Raw genomic sequence first — 21,906 nt, forward strand, 5'->3', positions numbered from 1 at the left:
CATTAACCTTCGCTACAGAACTCCCATCCCTAATTTCTCTGCGGTGCCAACTGAGGTACGAGCCACTTTGCGCTATTTTTGTTTGAACCCGGGGCTGCGTCGGGTTCTGGTCCAAACCGCTGCCTGTTCATACATTTTAATGGCGGTTGAGGAAGCCTGGCTCAGTTACGTTTTAGACGAAAGCAACATTAGTGAAGATCTATGGGTCGTATGCTGACAAGGAAGGGGAACAAACGACGCGTGCGTGAAACTGTTACAGCCAATTTCTTCATTGGATGAAAACCGGTTTTCGCTGAAAACCAGTTTTCAGCTTGCTGGTGTCCAATTAGCCGAAAACCGGTTTTCATCCAGGTGCAGAAATTGGCCGATAGTGAGTCCGTCATACAAATTAAAGCTTTCTGTTGTAGCTTAGGTTTGTTTACTACGCTCAATTCTTTTTTCGAGATTATTCTTTTTCCTTTTCCTTCTATCAAAAATATTTGTAAAAATATCGATGTAGTATGTTTTTAAACCTTTTCTCGCTATTTAACGTGAAATTCAAGTTCAAGCTTAACGAAAACAAGTTGTATGAAAATTACGTCATTACTCACCTTACACGAACATTAAAAGTGGCATTACTAGCGCCTCGTGTAAGGGGCCCTAATAAGAAGCAACACTCCCGAAGGCCGGCTGCTCGGAGTTCAAGTTGCGCGAAGAAAATTTTCGGAAATCGATCGCGAACGACTTTCGTGCATATAGCTTAGATCGTATTGTCAACCAAGACATACCTCCTGATCTTTTCCCTTTCCTACTAACACAATTCCTTTCCAGTGATGCTCATGGAGATGCAAAGGTAGTCTCGGTCTCTATCAACAGTGAGTGTCAAACTAACATTCCTTCCCTTCTTCGCACAGTGAGAATGGTTTGCTCTTCTCAACCATTCTTTAGGTGCATTGTGCATTTTCACTCATACGGTCAATCACGAATTGCAACCAGTCTACCTAAGCTAAGCTATAAATCCGAGGTTATCTTTCACAATAGTTAGGATCATTGATAGCGGCAGCCTTAGTTTTATGGCCATCTTACAGTCAAACTTATAAGGATTCCGCCAAATTTGCTCTCTCACTCATTTGGTCGCTTCCGATCTCCTAGCAGTGCATTTACGGCCAGGTCTGGTAGGGATTTTTTATCGTTCGATGATGCAATTGATAAATTTCTTTGTTTATTCCGACCGGTTTCAGTTTCTTTATAATAGGACACAGTCGAAAACGTTGTCGAGTCTCAATCGAATGAAAATTCATAACAACTGGCAAGAAGTATTGATGTTTCAATTCACTTTAAAAATGTGCAGATGAGTCTGTGAAAATATAAATTAGAAGAGAAAAAGTGAAACATAAAATGCAAGCGTGAAAATCGCAAACCAATGTATGGTGGCAAATATATTACGAGATCACGAAATCTTGAAGACAAGAATCAACAACAAAAAACCAAGGAACCCACCACAGCAAAGCAGAGCTGCTACCAAATCCAACTAATCAAACTTGGTGCTATTCTTATAAAGATGCAAGTAATGATTGAAAATGTAGCGGCCTAGCAGAGCTTCAGATGAAGGCCAACACAGGGCCACTGATTAAAACAACGGGGGAACATCTCCAATCATGGAGAACAATACACCTACCATACAAAATTGGAATACTGGTAAAAGATTCCCAACGTAAGCTTCAGCTGTCAGATCAAAACAAAATCAGATGCCATAATTCGGGGATCAACAGGACGAGGAAGCGGAGCTACCGTGTCTACTAGAGTGACAGGAAAAAAATGACACCTATCGGCCCACCCCTGAGTTGATTCCGGATCCCACCAGGAGTATTTGTACCAAATTTGAAGCAAATTGGACAAGTCTAGCTACCAGACCAACGTGCCTGAAGTTTGTACAGTCGTGATTCGCTGGTTGGACACTTTTTAACCGGACTGCTTTTTAGTTGGACCTCCGCTAGCTGGACCATTGTCCTACTAAAAAGCATCTGAACGTCAAAATCTCGTTCAAATTTACTTCGACAATCAATCTGACATTATTTAGAGATGTGAACAGATGAATTTACACTGCCAACATCTCCTTTGGAGAGTTTTTGACATTTGTCAGTCGGTCCAACTAGCGAATCAAATTCGTTAGTTGGACAAGTCTGTAGCCCAACCAGCGAATCACGACTGTATGAGGTTTTTCGACAATTTACATGGAGAAAACCCACTTTCTCGCATTTTCGCCGCTAGATGGCACTGTATGCATCGTATTATAACTGTAAGTAAAAATAAGAAGATAATTTAATTGTCTACAACTTTGTCGAAGACTGCTAGTGAATCCGGCTTTGTTGACAGAAGTTATTAAACTTTTAACGAAGTGATGTCTGAGTCAGTTTTGCATGGGGCCTAGCAGAGCATGGTGGACAATTTACAAACAAACTTCAGGTACGTTGGTCCGGTAGCTAGACTTGTCCGATTTGCTTCAAATTTAGTCCTGGTGGGACCCGGAATCGACTCAGGGGTAAGCCGATTGAATGTTCAAAAATTGATTATTTTTCTGGGCAGTCTAGTGTGGAATTGATATTCCTAAAGCTCATCATCAGCCCAAAATGATTCGCATAACACATAAGCCTCCAGAAATCTGAAACTTTTGAATCTTGCTCCCAACAATGTGAAGATCTTCTCTCTTTAGAAAGCTGTTAAAATTAACCTATTTGTAAAAGGAGTGCCAGCAGGTTTTGAAGACGAAAAGAGTCTCGAGATTTTATGATTGCAAAAACAGATCCCTTTGCAGATGAATGGGGCAAGTAAATGGAGAACAACAATTTGGTTAGCACAATTAACCAAGAAATCACGATTGCGTTCCCAGTGTAACTGAAATTTTTTGGAGATGCATTCCGCCGTGAACTATACATCTTTCCAATTCGTCAACGTCAAAATTGCTGCAGATTTGAACACGTTCTCAAAAAGTGAACGAATAAACCAACATGCAAAGTCTGCTGGAAAGGATATGGAAGAATACACTGTGAAAAAACACGAAATGTACCAATTACAAATGTGAACATCTATCAATTCCATATCAACATTAGAATAGGGCTAATAAGATTTGTAAACAAACTTTTATTTTGCTGATTTTTCTTAATTTGTTATATTTTCAACCCAGAAGACATTTGAAATTGATTCTACCAAGGGTGAAGATGTTGATTCATGCGTATCTTTCATGAAATTCGACTCGCGAGCGGAGTAATGAGCGAAATAAGTTTGTTTATAAAAATCTCATTAGCCCTTTTGAAGAATTGATATTGAATTAATAATGAACGTCCGGAGAGGAGATGGAAAAGTTGGATGCTGACGAAATTGGCAGACAGACAGAGGCAGGTTATCCTAAACTTTCCAACCGATTCAGTGATCTTGAGGACAAAGTCGTCGAAACGCCCATAGAACTGATGGAACTTTGAAGACTAGAAAGATTCTGTAGTAGTAAGAAAGCAAATTCCAATGATAGTAACTTTCCTGAGCTTCGTTCTAATTCCAAAGAATTACAAGAAATACAAGAAAAAAACGGTATTAGATCTGGGCCACATTCTTCGAAAGATTTGCGAAGGAACTCTACCATTGTCTAGAAGAAAACAGTATTCAAATAGCCATTTTACAAAAGATCTGGCTGGAAAACGATGAGCAATTTCCAATGTAAAACGATGGAAGAAAGAAGGGTTCAGAGGTGTGTGAATAATGATCCATCAAAGTCTTGAATATGATCTGTTTTGTATCGACTTACCAGCATTTACTCTACTTCCGTCCGGTCGGATAACGCTAAATCCGAAATCCGTCGTAGCCGTGAACTTAGTTGAAACCACCGGCAGAAGCAAGCAGAGGGAAAACTTAGAGAAGACGCTCGGTAAATAAAACGCACTTTATAACTTGGAGGTACAAATCGATCTGAGGCGAGATCGCCTAGATAGAACTTTTTATTCTATCTTTGCTTGCAACAGTGTTGCCAAAAACTATGATTAGTTTTATCTTTAACTGTTTCCTGGTGTATACCAGTTTCTAACAGTACACAACATGATCCAATTACCTTCAATAATATTCTGCCGGTGGAAGTAATAGGCATCTCATCAGGTTTGTATCAGTTCACACCTCTCCGGGACAAGACATACATCGGAAATGTCTGAACAAAATAGATCTCTTTGCAGAGCTTGAGAATCTGCAAGGATAATTTTATGTAGGATGAGATTGAAATAGGAGACTCCACATCAAGCCATGTCAAAAATGTAACATTATCAACAGTCTCAGCCGCTTCTAACCTGATTCTGCTCAACACCGAACCGTAACGAGGTTAACCATATCAAACAGAGAGAGTACAGTCTCCTTAGTAACTTGAGTACTAATTAGAAAGTCAATCTTCAAAAGCTTGGAAGTAGTAACTATTGGCAGTACGATTGTGATTTTCTCTCGCAAGGAAGTTAAAATAAACCAGAAGAAGCTCATTGACAAATTGAAGATGATTTATGCGGATACATTATACAGTCAAAAGAAGAGAGCGAAGTACTTGAAGAAATGCCGATCTGAAGACGGACAACATCAACAAAACACAATCAAATCAAGTAGCTTTCTAAAGGCCAAAATCTATATCGAAAAGCAAGATTAGAAACGCAAATAATACTTTTGTAGGATATAGACGAAACAACGTCAGTTGAACACGCGTGGAACATAGTTAAAGGTCCGGACGTTGCTCTTCGAAAACCAGTTGACCAATATAACAAAATGTCAAAAGAGGAAATTAAGGCCTTCATGAAACACTACTATGACGGGATATATAAATCATAGGATCGACTTGTGCGACTACTACCAACCCTAACATTAAAAAATTCAAAACCTGTCAGCAGAGGAAATTCTAAGGTTCCTGAAAAACAATATGAGACACACAGTACCAATGGAAGATAGGATGTCTTCCACCACAGTAAAATGACTCAACATCGGACTGCCACTCAAAACGTGCGAAATGCTAAACCAAATTTTCGAGACTGAGAAGATTCTTGAACACTGGAGAAACACGAACGTTATATCTATTTTGAAGCCAAATAAATAATAAATTTAATAAACTATAATATCAAATTAATCGACTTAGTGTTGAACAATAAGCCAAACGAAATAGCAGATCAAATTCCCAAACATTCGTTTGAATTCAAGAAGCATTGTTCAGCAACAACTTGTGAAATTTGGAAGAAAACAACCAATTGTAGCTATGAATAATACATTTGCAGCAAAATCGGAATGTAAATCGGTAGAACGGAAGAAAGAAAGTGATGCGTTAATAATATCAGGAATCGTGAGATTCATGACTAAAGGGATCCGTATTTGGAATAGTCGAGGTATAGTTCGGAAACCCAAGGTAACGAGAAAACTCAATGATTCAAATGCGATGCGTTGAAGAATTCTGGAATCTCAATGAGTTTTTTGAATCCGGATATAGAACAAGGTGCTGAAGTGTTAGTCTTTTAAAATCAATCCAAGAATGCCTGAGGTAAGAAATCTCGGAGCTCAGAAAATATTCAAACTAATGTAACCATGAAACTATTAATTTAACAGACAGTTAGCAGACATTACATATAAGCAATCGTACCTGAAAAATATAATGAAATTTAATTAATCTTTCATTCGATAGTGGATAATTTCTCTGGCAGATTAAGATAAATTAAAAGATTGTTCTGAAGGTTCGAAATGTATGTTATATCAATTAAAATGATGAATGTAATAAAAGATTTTTTTCACAGTCGTTAAGCCATATGTTATTGTGGTTATTTCCGATGCCAGATGACGCTAAAGTTATCTAGTCCAACACACAAAATGATAATTTAATACTTATTTTTGAATATTAATTACAGGGTCAAACCTTCCATTCAACCACTTATCAAATTGGGCATGCCACAACGTCACTGACAGAGAATTCTGTATGACTTTTTAGTGTAAATCGGTTCGTAACTCAATCCTGTTGGCTATGAACACGACACCGATTGAAACAACAGTTTTATACTCCACAAAAAGATATTACCAAATTATTTAATTTAATTCGTTCATCATTCCAAACATGTACCCCCATCCCACCGTGTAAAGCTATCTTTCTCGCGATGATGGGGGAATTAGTCACCCAACTACACAATACATTAAAGCGTGTGCGTTGAATGAAATTCACCAATGAACTCCACCATCTCATTCATCATGCAATCCACGAGGCTTGCTGAGTGCTGACTTGAATTCGCTACGTTTCGCTCTCATTATTTATCTCCCTCTCTGAGCTACCTGCCCGACCGCAACGAAGGCAGGCATACCGTACCGAGCAAAGCTCTAGAGGCACAGACTTCACATTCGGCAAAAAAACATTACTCAACGTTTAGCCGGCCTTCACAGTGCACTGGCTGTAGCGGTACACGGTCAGATCTGGGACTATTTGGTTTGGAGTTTTGCATTTGGTTGGATTCATGTGGGATAAAGTGCTGCTTCCATCACGAGTCGAGTCGAGGGTTAATATATTGTGGTTTCAGCACCGTTCATTGCCTTAGTTTATTGTGAGCCCTGTGTTTGTATAATTATTACCGTATATGTGGAGGAGCCTTTTGTGAGTTTATCACCGACCGACCGAGTTGTACCGTGAACAAACTGAGTGTAAATAGTGCAGTGTTTCAAAGTTACGATTGCATCAATCAGGATAATAATCTGATTTATTCCAGCCGATGGACGGTTTAGTGTGACGTTTTGCTGTTAATTGCTATTAGCTGGGGGAAGTGCTATTTTGTCAGTGCGAACCGATTTGGAATGTGCAAGGTAAGACGTTTCGATTCCTTCTATTTCGCGATTGATTCGTCAATGTCGAATTCATACGGTGACGTAAGTTGCAACTTTGATCGGGGAAATGAAGTACTTTTCGATTCAAATAATCCAACTTATCTCTCTAGTTGTAGATAGTGATTATTTTGTCAGTTTCGGATCGTTTGAAATTGTTGAAATGGACGATGCATAGTTTTTTTTTTTCATATTACTGTATGAGTCACAAAACGATCGTCCATTATTATATCTTGGTTAGTTCTAAGCACAGCCTACTACACGCCAGCAAAGATATCTGGGCAAGGGTGCATCGTAAATATAAGTAGTGCCAGCGTGCAGAAGCAAAATTTTTAATACCTAGGCACATTCTGAAGCGCAAAAGTTTTGTGTTTTGTGGTGTTAATTGGATACTACAGGTGCTATGTAGTTTTCATAGTTTGAGGATCTTTAAATAGTCTGTAAAAATGTTGGGCTGTTTTCTGCTATTCTATTGATGACTATAGTGCTTTCGGTTTAGGCCAAAGCGCACCATATGGAGAACGCTCCCTCTTCTCAGTTCTAATTCGATTTCATTCTAATAATTACGGTGCTATTATTTTTGAATATCATAGGTGTACGTACGCGTGTGCCTGTCTATGTATACATGTAGGCGCGTACGCTTTTAACTTTTTGTAAAATGAAAACTTAAATAACTTCTGGGTCTGTAATTAATGAATTTTTACAGATATTGGTATCAATCTCCGTCTGTGTTCAATCCTAGCCAAGGGAAAAAATATTTAGTCACGTCTGCATTCATGGTACTGGGCGTCAATCATAGGTTTAGCAACTTTTGCATTTTCACTCATTTTTGTTCGCGTGTCACATGAGAATTTCTAAGAGTTTACATTCTTCTGAATATTGTCAATTCTTCGAAAATATTTTTGGAATATTTTAGATTTGAATAAGAACTTGAAGCGTCTGAGAACTTGGTTTATTTTATACATATGTAGTTTGCTTTAAACTTTTATTTTTAACGGGTGCTTAATAAAAATAGAGAATGATTTCAATACCTTTCTGTAATTAAAGTAAAGATCGTAAATTTTTTCTCTCCAAGAGGGTTGCTCTCCGGACTCCCTACAAATGGGTGGCATGTTTCTTTTCGCTCGGATGCTGTCAGTTCAATCGAAAATGGCGTCTAAACAGCAAGCACTCCGCGAGCGTGTTGTAGGGTTTTACGAAACGCGTGATTATCGTCAAAAACAAGTTTACGGTAGACTACTTTCGAGACGAAAATGTGTCCGTGAGTACAGTTTACTGGATCATGGCATCCCTGAGCGAGCAGCGAAAGGCCGGTAGCGGCCGTCCGGCGAAGATAATGACGAAGAAGAAGAAGGGAACGTTGAAAATGTTGCTCGACAACAAGGACGGAACGAGTTTGCGTGTCGCCGGCCGAAAATATCATTGCTCCCATACCTTGATTCACCGAACCTTCAAGATGAAGGACATCATCTGTCGGAAGAAGACTCGGTCCCCCGAGTACACGGACGAACAGAACAGTGCCGGTGGATGACGAAGAACTGCCGCGCGACGTCGTTCGTGCTGGACGACGAAAGTTACTTTCCGCTCTCGAAGACCCACATTTGAGGAAATGACAGCTACTATTCCAGCGACAAGTCGGCTACATCCCCCAAAGTAAAACATAGGTTTAAGTATGTTTGGAAAAAAAAGTTATGCTGTGCATCGCCATACCGGACAGAGAGATTTCAAAGCCGTGGTACAAGCCGAGCGGTCTGGCCATCAATCAAAGCAAGTGTCTTGAGAAAATTCTTCTACCGTTTTTAAAGGAGTATCATGCGGATGAGAAGTACGTCTTCTGGCTGGACTAGGCGTCTTCCCATTACGCCAAGAAGACGCTGGAGTATCTTGAGCAGAAAAAGATACCGTACGCGACGAAAGAAAGCCAACTTGCCCCAGTCTCGTTCTTTTTTTTAAGATGAACATTTTTTTTAGATTTGTTAATACAAACAGAAAAATATAATTTTTTCGCTGATTCCCTCCAATTCCCTTGACCTGGTCAGTAGTTTGAAACTAGCAGGCTATCATATCAGCAGATTACAATTGCGGATTTTTTGGTGGATGATATTTTACAAATGTGTTAACATTCATGCAAGATGACCAACATAATTCTAAATGCAAATGTTCTCCATGCTGACTTTAGTTTTCTATGTAAACACAGAAATATTATTCCTTCTTTCAAACATGAGCAGTTCTCGGAATCGCACTTATTTCAGTAAATCAAAATGCCATAAAAATTTGAACTAATATTTCCATACATTACACCAAATGGCTCTTATGCCAAACGGCCCTTCTGACAAACGATTTCTATGCCAAAAGACTATTATGCTAAATGACCTTAATAGCATTCAAAATCCTTAACATTTTATGCCAAATGATCATTCTGCCAACCTGTTATTTTGCTTTTTCTTATGCCTAACGGGCATTATGCCAAACTGGCATTATTCCAAACGATTTTATGCCAAACGACTTTATGCCAAATAAAGACCTTGGCTGACATTGCTCCTATATTGGTCCAACATTCGTCCGACGTTAGTTCTACATTGACATGTAGTTGGTCCAATATTGGTCCGATATTGCTCCAACAGTATTGATCCGATATTGGTCCAACATTTGCCCGATATTGGTCCAACATTGTCATGAATTGACCAAGCGTTGGTCCGACACTGATCCGAAGTAGGTCCAATATTAGCCTGACACTGATCTAACATCAGTTCAACATACGTCAGACGTTTGTCTAGCATCAGTTCAATGCTGGTACAACATTAGTTCGATATTTGTTTAACATTGGTCCGACGTTGCTCCATTGTTTGACGTTAGTTCATCATAGACAAGGTTGATCCACTATTGGTCCAACATTGATCCGACATTGCTCCAATATTGACCTGATATTGCTCTATTTCGGTCCAACATTTGTCTGATATTGGTCCAACATTGTCCAAAAATGGCCAAGCGCTGGTCCGATATTAGCCTGATCAAAAATAGTCTAGTATTTGTCCATCACATAGGAGGAAATTATTCAGCATATGTCCGACATTGGTTCAACATCAGTCCAATGCTGGTGAAACATTGGTCAAAAATTGGTCATGCGTTGGTCTGATATTGATTCAACTTAGGTTCGACATTGGGGCATTGGTCTGCCGTTGGTCCGACATTTGTCTAACCTTGGTCAGATATTCGTCCAACATTCATCTAGCTTTTATCTTGGTCAAACATTACACAAACCGATCCGATGTTAGTTCAACATCGGTCCGATATTGCACCCAGCTTGGTCCGACATTGGTTTGACAGTTATTCAACAGTAGTAGAACATTCATTCGTTATTGGTCCAACATGTGTCCGAAGTTAGTCCAATATTGGGACACTTGTCAGGCGTTTGTTCGAAATTGATCCGACCTCGCTTCATTTTTTGTCCGTCGTTGGTCCAACATAGGTCCAACATTGACCTGAAGTTGGCCCAATATTGGTACTTCATTGGTGCTACGTTGGTCCAACATTGGTCCAATATTGGTTCATAATTGGTCAAACGTTGGTCCGAAATTGGTTCAACATTGGTCAGACGCTGGTTTGACATTGGTTCGACGTCAGTCCAGCATTGGTTCAACATAGGCCGGCGTTAATCCAACATCCTATATTTGTCCAACATTATTCCGATGTTGGTCCAACATTGTGCCTATATTGGTCCGGCGTTGGTGAGATATTGGCCATCAACTTTGTTCTGATATGGGTTCAACACTGCTCTAACATTTATCCTATATTGGACCAACCTTTGGTCCAACTTTGATCACATATGCCCTGCTACGGGCGAACTGTGTTGATGTTAACTTTTCGGAATGTCCTGTAAGAGCATTTGTTCGTGAAGTGAAACAATTGTTGAAAGAGAATGTGAAGCTGAACATAGCAGAAGTTAGCACAGTGCAATTTCACCACCTACGCCATTTGATATGGATTAAACCCAAAACCGATATCCAAGTAGTTCGCTTCGTAGAACAAAATGGAACACACCATCGAATGCAATGACGTTTTATGTAGACGAAGACACAAATGAAGACAGTGTATCGATTTTGTTGGCTATTTTCGGCAAATTTGAGACTAAGAGAAACGAAAGCAATGAAATTGAAAGACGGATAGGTATTCTAGAGCGAATCAGTTATAAACTTAGAACTGAAAACTAGAACTAGGCAGGCTCATATAGGCATGATCGAAAGGAAATGTGAAGAATTCTTTGCCTTCTGCTTAGTAATAGCCAACAAAATCGATACAGTAGAACCTTGCGGCAATTAAAAAAAACATAGTAACATACAAATGAAGACAGGTTACATGATCGGGTATCACGCATTAATTTGAGCGTTTCAAACATGGAGAGGGGTAAATCGATCACCTTGTACGCAGCTCACCTGAGTTCGATTCCCAACCCCGTACATAGTGTTAGATGTTTTCCAAAAGAGATATCTCTAACCCGAAAAGAGGCGAATGACCCCAAGGTTAAAACCGCTATAATCAAAATAAAAAAATGCGGAGAAGTGGAGAGAGTGTTAAGGATGATGCAGGGAGTAACTTTTTTCAGATTTTAGTTTAGTTATTTATTTATCATTTATTGAGCTTAGTTTCAGTTGGCTTCTCTCTACCAGCAGCACCTTCAATTAGGCGTAAAAACCACTGTCTTTGCGTACGGTCAAGTGTAACATGTACAATATCTAGTAAAATCCTGCTTGAACTCGTTGTATGTACTACCTATATAGGACATTCCTTGTGACTACGAAACACCCAAATTACCGGTAGAGATATCTTGGCCGCCCTGTCAGTTAGGGTCCGCCGGGCATATCAACTAGAACCCAAGTACATATTGGGCAAATCCCTATTTACATGTTTTGTCCCAAAGAGCCCGCAGCGACGATGTACTCCACGCTGAGGAAACATGCTGTCATTTTACTTCAAGATTATTCTTTAATCAGTCCAAATTATTCTGCAGATGTTTACAGTAATTTCAACCGCATCAGTGTTTTCTAGGTGTGTTGATCAATCCATATGGCGCGAATAATCACAGCTCGAAAAAATCAATCCTACGGTGTCGTGTGATCAAATGCGTCCGATAAAGCATATTTCATCCTACCTGATTATCCTGAGCAAATCAATCTAAGGCGTTCACAATATTCAGACAAAGTTGGTCACGCATCCAGGGCAGATCCCTACGTGCGAATCTGAGATCAACTGATAAAATTTCATCTACCATGAACAGGACCGTCTTATGCTGCACCACAAACGATTGCTAAACCAATGACTGACGCGTAGTACCACGAAAACAATCAACGATTGCACCTAGTATCTCTAAATCAAGAGTCAGCATTAACTGTAAACAAGCGAATGCCAATGAAGATGGATTCACTATACAGATCTGTAAGAACAAGAAACAAATAATGCTGTCCGACTGTGAATTGCAAGAAAGCAGTACCCATAACGACATGAACGTAAAGGATAACGCGAAATAAAGCAGGCTGGATGATACAGACAACGCAGTTAATGCTTCACCGCCAACTGAGTCGTATAAGAAGCAGTTCAGTTTTCACCTTCTGATTCTCAATACAGTTCCTTATAAATAAAAATCCAATTACATGGAAATTGTAGCCAAAGTTTGTACGACAAACCTTGATAAAAAGGAAAAATAAGTAATCAAAACAGATCTCCGTATAGTGTGAAGGACCACAAGCTGGTAGTCGAAGCTTTCAAGAGGAATCCCAATAGATCAATAAGAGACGTGGCGAAAAACTATGTAATCTAAACTGTTCAGCAAGATGCGAAAAACGTAACGAATTCCCAGGTATAAAGTCTAGAAGGCACCGAATCGCGCTAAATGGCAAAATAAAGTGGGGAAATCACGAGTGTGGAAGCTCTACACTAATCAGTTGACGACACCGCTTTGTCTCACCATGCATGACGAGACTTATGTGACAGTAGATTTCCGGCAGCTTACTGGTCTACTTTTCTTCACTGCTCGTCATAACTTTTATGTCTCTGAGGAAGCTAGAAAATAGAAGAAGAAGTTTGCACAAAAATACATGATTTGGCAGGCTATTTGCTCTTGTGGAAAGCGGAGCCTCCAGCTCGTGAGAACATGAACTGTTAATGGGCAGGACTATTTGGAAGAATGCCCCAAAAACCGTCTACTTTCAATTCTGAGGTCATACAATGGTCCTACGCTTTTCTGTCTAAATTTCACCTCATGCTATTACTCGAAAGATATTCCGGAAAGGTACCAGGCTAGTGAGGTAAATTTCGTGACAGGATCTTAGACATTCGGACACATTGAGGGTCTTCACAAAATTGGTACTCCAGAAGAAAGAAAGAAGCGGAAGTGAAAGCGGAAGCAGAAATTGAGGAAAATGCATTTCCACACAAAAACAAGTTGACCCAAACCTTGTACAAGATAGCTATGTAACTGATTGAAAGAAAAGATGGGTGGGTAATGTCTGCGACATAACCGGAGAGATGTAGAATACATAAGGAACACGTTCTTCAAATATGTTGATACTCATTGGAATTTTCGGACAAAAGGTGATTTGGGCGAGGAATATTTCAAATTATTCTTTACAAAAATGATGGTGGTCCTGAAAAGGACCGGTTTTGTTGGCGTTGTTGGCCTTGGTGAGGGAGATGGCTAACGATGAAATTAATTGTTAGCATGAGGAAGTCGCGTAGTACTGGCCAATGGAAGAACAGATAATAATTGATTCCTGAAAATCAATTTTTCTTTATTCATGTAAATTATACATACTTACAAATCTAACAGAAGATTCCTGATCATATTTCTGAATCATTAGTGCGAACATTGTGTAATTTGGTTAAGTACAATGAAAGTTACAAACTTTCCAAACTCGACCTTCTGTTCCTTCAGAAATATTGAAATGGGGTGTCTATATTAAACCGTTAGTCGTGGCCACAATTAAAAAAGATGGGTGGGTAATGTCTGTCACATAACCGGAGCGTCGTGATTTCAATTCGAGACGTTAATTTAAATCTAATAATATTCAACAGAATCACGTTTGAATGGGAAATTTTCAAATAATTCTCTATGGTAATAATGGTGGTTCTGAAAAGAACCTTTGGTATCGGCGTTGGTGTTGATGGTGATGCGCTGGATCGTTGGATATTTTTGGCATGATAGTTACGTGCCTGGCGAACTGTTTTGTAGCCTCGAACAAAACGACAAGACTGGCTTCTACGGGTACCATTACAGCTGAACTTATTAAGCTTAGCTCGACTTTGAAATCCTGCACAATCTCACGAATCAGACACTGGTAGGGCCATTTTGTTTGCTACTAGCACGGAGCTGCACAAAAAAATCATTTAATGCAGTTAGTTCACGGGGGCTGCCAAAAAGCTTGAATAGAAGCATGCGACTTCAACGTTTCTCTTAAACACATGCAACAACACATTCGTTTTGGTAATACTGATAATAACAGTAGAAAGGAATGGAAAAGCAGTGCACGAAACGAGCGAGAGGATAATTTAAATTTTTGTTCCGTGTGCAAGCTACTTCTTTCCACCCAACGTATTATGTTGCTTGTTGAAAATTTGCTACACACCTTAAAATGAAAGTTTCAGTTTAACTCTCACTAGAACACAATTGATTGGTCCTGAAAAGAACCGTTGCTTTTATTGTAATTTACGCCCACTCCCACAAACCGACCAAGTAGGCATCAGTGGCTTCATTACGGCTGAGTTTTGTAAGCGTAGCTCGACTTTGAAGTAATACACAACCTTACGAACCAGACGCTGGAATGTTAGCCAGCGGATTAGTTGCTCCGTTGCCCTTTAGTTGGGGCGAAATACTAGCATGGCGACAGTTCCTGATCGGTAGTTGGTTGCGATGGGCCACCAGTAGCTGGGGCACTTTTGCGGACCGTCATCATCGCCAACTGCTTTCCTCCGGTGGACTGGCTGCTTGCTAGTGCTTGAACGAATACGAATGATGAGAAAAACCGACCGACCAATATTCATATATGAAAACACGAGAAAGCACTACTATCGCTCTCCCGCTCGTTTTCGTGCCATTCCTGTACCTTTCCTTTCCGTTCGGCTACCAATACTAGCATAACCAAAACGAATATTCTGTCTTTCCATCGCCTTCAATCTAGTGGCCAGTGCTAGCAAACTTGCATGTTCAGTTTTTCAATAACAACATTCCAACAATATTTTCAAAGAATGTTGCAGATTTGAAAAGAAGGAAGGAGAAGATTTTCACAAATTTAAATTCTTTTGTTTTATTTGTTAGCGCTGATAAAGGCTATTTAGTTTGCTACTAGCAAGGAGCTGCACAAACAAATCGATTTATGCAGTTAATCAACGGAGGCTGCCAAAAAGTTCGAATAAAAGCATGCGACTAGTGTACTTTGCATGTTCTATATTTTATCAATACTAGAGAGGATCAATAAAATAATTCAAATTGTTATAGCGACATGGAATTGTGGCAACACTGGCCATGAGATGGTGGGGGAACACGCACATTCGTTTTAGTTATGATGGTAGTAGCAGCAGAAAGGAATGGAAAAGCAGTGCACGAAAACGAGCGAGAGAAGATAATTTAAATTCTCTTTCTTTCTTTCCACACATCGTATTTCTTATATTGCTTTCTGAAAATTATTTGTTATACACCATAAAATGTAAATTTCAGTTTAACTCTTATTAGAACACAATTAATTGGTCCTGTAAAGAACCGTTTATTGTTTTATTGCGGGAGCATAATTCAGACGCACTCCCCGCGGACACGGTGAGCTAGAAAGCACTATTTTGCATTCTCGAACAAACCGACCAAGTAGGCATCGTTGGCTTCTCGGGGCATCATTACGACTGAGCTTTGTAAGCGTAGCTCGACTTTGCAGTCCTGCACAATCTCACGACCCAGACGCTGGAACGATAGCCTACTCTGTTGCCCTTTAGTTGGGGCGAAATTCTTGCAGGGCGACAGTTCCTGATCGGGTTGCGATGAGTCACCAGTAGCTGGGGCACTTTTTCCGCCGTCGTCATCGCCGACTGCTTTTCTTCGGTGGACTGGCTGCTTGCTAGTGCTTGAACGAATACGAATGATGAGAAAAACCGACCGACAGATATTTATATAATCGCGCTAATATGCACTACTATCGCTTTCTCCCTCGTTCTCGTGCCGTGCATGAGCCTTTCCTTTCCGTCCGGCTTCTAATGGCCTAACCAAAGGAATATGCCGTCTTTCCCCCACCAAGTGCTCTCGTCCAGCAACCCAATGCGAATAACCATACGAACAAACATGTAATGGACCTATATATAAACTTTTCATTATTTTATTGTTCGGTTGGTCTACCATAACGACGGCTCTGTGCGGGATGGGCTGAAAATTTTCACTTTTCCGAGTCGTTTTCGAAAGATTTTTCAAAACACATTTTTTTTGTTATTAGTACATGTTATACATACTTCAAATTTTAATACAGCATAGAGGAACATATTTGCAACAAATTGGTCTAAAAATCAAATCATTCTGTTAAGTATGATAAAAGTTATTAACGTTCAAAATCTGACGCGGCGCCGCAGCCGATATTTTGAAACGGGACCCCTATATTGAAACCTTAAATGTATTCTACATTAAAAATGGAAAAAAGTTTAAAAATATGCTTTATTTTATTCCCTGAAAGTCGATCGGTTAAATGGGTCAATTTTGACAAGTTTTTTCTTGTGATGCAATTTGATTCCGTACACCTTTTATTCCTCATTTTGATGTTGAATCATCGGAAAATGACATGAATAGAGAAGCTGAGATGAATTAGGGATCAGCTACCCTACCACTACATTCCAAATGTGTAAGAACCAATGAGTCATTAGCTCCAGACCATCGCTTGTTTCCTTTGCTCTCGGCATCTCCAATTCGATTAACTGTTCATTATTAATTTATTGCCTATTATTTTAATGGCATTCTAATCAAATGGACATGCTAATTCCGCAGCAGAATCTAGTACCGAAATTCTATTTCCATTAAACATGTACAAATGCGTCATCACTATTGCTCAAATTTCTACCAAATCACTCACCATTTCGTTCTCCGGTGTTATTTGCGAAGGATAATGAGATGCAGCCTGATTATATTTATCTCAGGTTAACAAGTCGAACCATCCACAGGGAAATACCATTGTTATCGTGTTTTCTTTCCTTATATACGAGTGACAATCATACTGCTGCATCTATATTATACCCATAATAATCCCCTGAAAATAGGCCTCCTTCTAACACAGAACGTGTATGTGTTCAGCACCCGAACCGAGAGTGTGAGTTCATTTTGCCAATCGAATTTTTATAACCCACCTAATAGGAAAACGAGAATGAGTTCGTTAAAAATTTTATGCTTCTTCGAAGTGTTCATCAACAAATATACATAAAGGAGGCCTTGTTCGAGTCTTGTGACCGCATGCCGAACCGAGAGTAGCAAATAATGATGAGTCAACTACATATAAGGGCCCTTACACGCGCAATAAAAGTGTCATTACTAAGTAGTGTCATTACTAGAATTGTATAGGAATTCCGTCATTACTCACCTTACACGATCATTAAAAGTGACATTACTGCTCAGTAATGACATTACTAGCGCCTCGTGTAAGGGGCCCTATACGTCACGTATCGGGAAGAGGCACTATCGCCATCATCGTCATTGAAAACGAGAGTGGCTGTTCATCCAAAGTAAATCAAAACTGTTCGGTGTGTGGTTCCGATTCATAGTCAGTCAGTCTAAACGGTATAAAAACGGTGGTTAACTTGTAACTTGTCGATCGACCGACCGACCGACTGAAAACAGTGAGACGAGATAAATTGAAGCACACTATCGTCGTTCGCGGTCATACCGTCTGCTCGTGAGCCATATCGTTTGACACATGTTTCATAATTGCAGCATATTCTGTCGCTTTCCCGAACGAAAAAGTACTGTGTGAAGTATAGTGAAAGCCATTGAAGTGAGAAGACAAATTGTGTCATGCAAGCAGACATTCTTCGTCGAAGCAACTAAGAAAATTTTATTCAAACGAGGACGGAAATTGGGTTTTTCAATTTTTTTTGTGAGCTCTTCTTTCCGCACTGGCCTGCTTAGGTAAGTTTTATGTTTGCAGTGCAGCGGAGTGGTCATACGTCAAACCGTCATCATAGCGATACGGATTTGTTGCTCTTATATACTACATAACATGGCTACTTCGAATGAAGTGTCTCTTTTTCTACCCGGTCGAAAAGATAAAGCAAACCTCGTGAAAAGCAGATAAGGTCGGAATTCTTTATTAAATCTAAGTTTCTTCCGTCTCATATGTATGTTGTTAATGTAGGTGTGTCATAATTGTTTGCAAGGGCAATTTCGTAATTTTTGTTGTAAGTTTATAAATAAGCTATGCGACAACACACATCAGCTGCATCCTAGTACAACAGACAAATGGTAGTTTGGCTACGACAACCGGTATGTTTAAATTGCGCTAAGATTTTGAAAATCACTCGATTTGCATTTTGATCAAATTTGCGAACCCATAGGAAGGCTGGAGAAACAGTTTGGTTCAATTCGTATACAGTGGTAGACATTCCTTTAGGCATACGCGATAAAAATTAAAATCCGTTGCATGAATCTTGCGTGTTTTTTCACAGTAAAACTTATTTTTCTTTGCGCTAGCGTAACTAAATTTTTTTCATAGGATGGGTACCACGTATATGGCACCCCTATCCCATTTATATTGAACTGACGTAAGTCAACATCTCAGCGGGCACAGAAATTATGGGCCCCACTGACAGTTCAAATTGTTCTGCTCGTTTTGCTCGAAGCTCGATTTTCACTAGTCAAACACCGTACGGCCTGATTCAATTTTTGAACATATGTTAAAAAGCGAAAATATTGGAAAGCTAATTGAAGAAATGTGTTGTTTTGGACATGTTAGTGAATAATAAAAACTTTACACTACGGTGCACCAACAAATTAAACGAACTCGACTATCACAAAATTGTGTCGAATTAAATTGATTGTGTTTATTGTGGATCGACCCTAACGCGACGTTTTAGATGTTGGCTTGAAAATCATGGCGGCGTAGCAGATACCTGATGGGTACTCACTCACACACCAGATCGGCAGCGCCAGAAGTTAGTATACGTGTGTCATTTTTGCTAAACATTCGTTTAGATCCAGTGGACGGAAATTGGGGTTTGAATACCTTTAATTTACTCTTGCGTTTATCGTCGGTTCGTGTATTGGTGTTTTGTTTTTAATGTGTGGTTTTCAAGTGAAACGCGGTTTGTATTGTCAGAAGGCATTGTTGTAAATCGCAAGTAGGCGCAAGTCGTGCCCACTTTCGATTCGTTGCCAATAAAGCGTCTGTAATTCGATTTTCTTGGTACGTTTGATATACTCGGGAATCAGTCTACCTTCTCATCTCGCTCAGAACAGTAGCTAAAAACTGCTGCTCTGTTGCCGGATTTTTTGTACTTTTTTGGTATATTAGCAGCTAGCAACGTAGGATTTTTATCGTTTTTTTATTTATCGAAAAATGGCGCTAGAGAAGGTAATTCTGAATAAATAAATAAAAATTTCAAAACGGTCAAAAATAATTTGTTTGCGTTGCACTTCCGCCAGCTCGAAAAAGTGGTTTAAAAAAAAACACGGCTAATGTTTTCAGTGCGCTCAGGATATACAGTAACGACGTGTTTTTATCAGCCCCTTCGCGAATTTTAAGCTGATAAAACAGGGACATTGCTAAAATCGGGACATATATTTTCCTGTCTTTTTAATAAACCGAAGCTCTTAAAATATTCTTCATTGTTCCGTAGATATAGCCTTGCAACCTTTTCTGATTATTTACTTTAAGTTTCCCTTAAGGGGGTCTGACAGTGCAAAATTTAAAACAAAATTATTATTTTTGTTTTTTCATTTTTCGGATCTCTAAGATAAGAAATATATGCCCAAGAACTGATTTACTCGAATTCAACTTGGTTCGTCTGCTAGAGCCCATCAAACTACCAACTATCAATTTTCATATGAAGCTGATAAAATCGGGTCAAAAAGCTGATAGAATCGGGAGTAGAAAATCGGGTCTCCATTGTATTTAAGAGCATGGCGGTAGAATTGACAATTCGAGCATTTAGATGTTTCTGCCGCCTTCCATTTTTGAAGTGTCATGTACAAGACCCTAAAGCACATTTCAAACCAATCAAAAGTTTCGATTTTTTATTAATTATACTGTTGCGTAGCCCCTAACTGAGTAACTGTCGAGTTTTCGAAATGTTCCGTATGACCGGCTATCAATGAAATGAACCATGATAATCGAGGTATTTCAAACGGTGTTTTTATTATGAGGATGCTTCCGACCAAACCAATTCCGTCCTACCTGACCATCCAGTGAAAATCTTGCGATGTTGCTACGTACAGCAAGAAACACTGCTCACGCCCTCTGAGTAGAATCCTGCGTGCCAATTCTGTGATATTAGACACCATGCACAGATGCTAATAAGGAAAATGCATCTACCAACCCTAGCACACGTTGACCAACTTCTTACTAGCAAACAAGCCAACAACAGCAAACCGAAAAAGTTGAATACACAACAGCTACCCGTACTAACAAGAAACAAGCAAGAACATGTGATCGTGAACAACAAGAGTGCAGTACCGATGACGACATGGCTGTGTGTGTGATAACGCAAAAGAAGATAAGCGGATTTACCCACAGGTTTAGTGAATAACGCAGCTAATGCTTCACCGCCAAGTAAAAAAATCTAACACGCAGCAGTAAATTGCGAACACAGGATCCAACGGATAGGAATTCAGTGCTTTGTTTTTCAATTATTACACAATTAAACCCGTAAATACTTACATTGTAGTATACATCATTAAAAAATGACAATGATGACATTTTTTATGTATTGCAATATTTACTCAAAAAATAGTTCATTTTTGGTTAAAGGTATATACATGTTTCTATCGAAATTGAGATAAACTATTCTCTTTCAAATTATCTGGAAGTATTTCTAAAGTCATGTTAACGAAAAAATCAAAACATCCTTATTGTTTTTTGAAAATTTTTTTGCAAAATGAAAAGTACAGCTCCAGTGTCTTCGGCAATGTTTTTTAAATAAAATATACTTCAATTTTCTGAAAAGTCAATTTTCAGATATTAAAACATTTAACCCCCCCCCCCTATTCATTATATGAAATAATAGAAAAAGTCTTGTAAAGTGCAAACTTTTGTCGGGAGAATGAAGCAATATCTTCTATATTGTCCACCGTGAAAGTAATTTAAAGGGTCGATTCATGAAAAACCATTTTTTATGTAATTTTTGCAGATTTTATTTATTACTATCGAATCTTTTACATGATTTGCAGAGTTTTTGAAGGCGAACATTTTCGAACTTATCAAAACTCTAGCTTCTACTTTTGAAAAAATAGGGGTATTTACACGTTCGAAATTTTTTTTAGATCGATTTTGTGAAATTTAAAAAATATCGCAATTTTTTGCTCAATTATACCTCTAATCACAACCTTATATGTAGAGCCATAGTGTGGTATTCTGGCGTCTGAACTGTATATTCGTGAAATCAGTTTGCGTTAGGTGTATGAAGGCGATGAACTGAGCATTCATAAAGGAGATTATATCAAGACCCGTGATATAAAGGTGCTTTCATGATCTGGATTTTATACATTCTTTTTGCCGTTTGCTAAAAAAAAATCGGTTGCATCAAGCCTTACATCGAGTAAAGATAGGTGAACACATTCTCCTGACTTGTCTTTCCATTTTTTATATCTTCCGTATTTTCTGTTTCTTCCTTCGTGTCCCTAATCTTTTCACTTTGCGCTGGGTAACCTGAACTGATTCGGACAATACCTGATGTTCAGCTGTGACGGATATCTGATCGGATTCGTCCAGAAAAGCTCAAAATGGTGATATTCTGTCTAAAGCAGCAAATGTTATTACTGACAAGTATTTTATGAAGGACTATCTTGTCTACATACCCGCTCCACAAAGTTGAGATCGACGGTGTAGTCACCGATTTGAG

General features: G+C 39.1%; 1 protein-coding gene across 2 annotated transcripts in view; it reads left to right on the forward strand.

Annotated features, from left to right (window-relative positions):
• The first annotated feature begins 6,387 nt into the window (after nt 1-6,387).
• LOC131684188 (uncharacterized) overlaps nt 6,388-21,906 on the forward strand; it is a 62,114-nt gene continuing 46,595 nt past the window's right edge. The window contains exon 1 of one of the 2 annotated variants that reach the window (XM_058966857.1): nt 6,388-6,825. The gene's annotated coding sequence lies outside the window, so the exon portion shown is untranslated. Of the gene's footprint in view, nt 6,826-17,765; nt 17,981-21,906 lie in introns of those variants that run through there. The other variant, XM_058966883.1, reaches the window with a different exon arrangement.

The sequence above is a fragment of the Topomyia yanbarensis genome, chromosome 1 (genome assembly GCF_030247195.1).
Source record: "Topomyia yanbarensis strain Yona2022 chromosome 1, ASM3024719v1, whole genome shotgun sequence".
NCBI classification, from domain to species: Eukaryota; Metazoa; Arthropoda; class Insecta; order Diptera; family Culicidae; genus Topomyia; species Topomyia yanbarensis.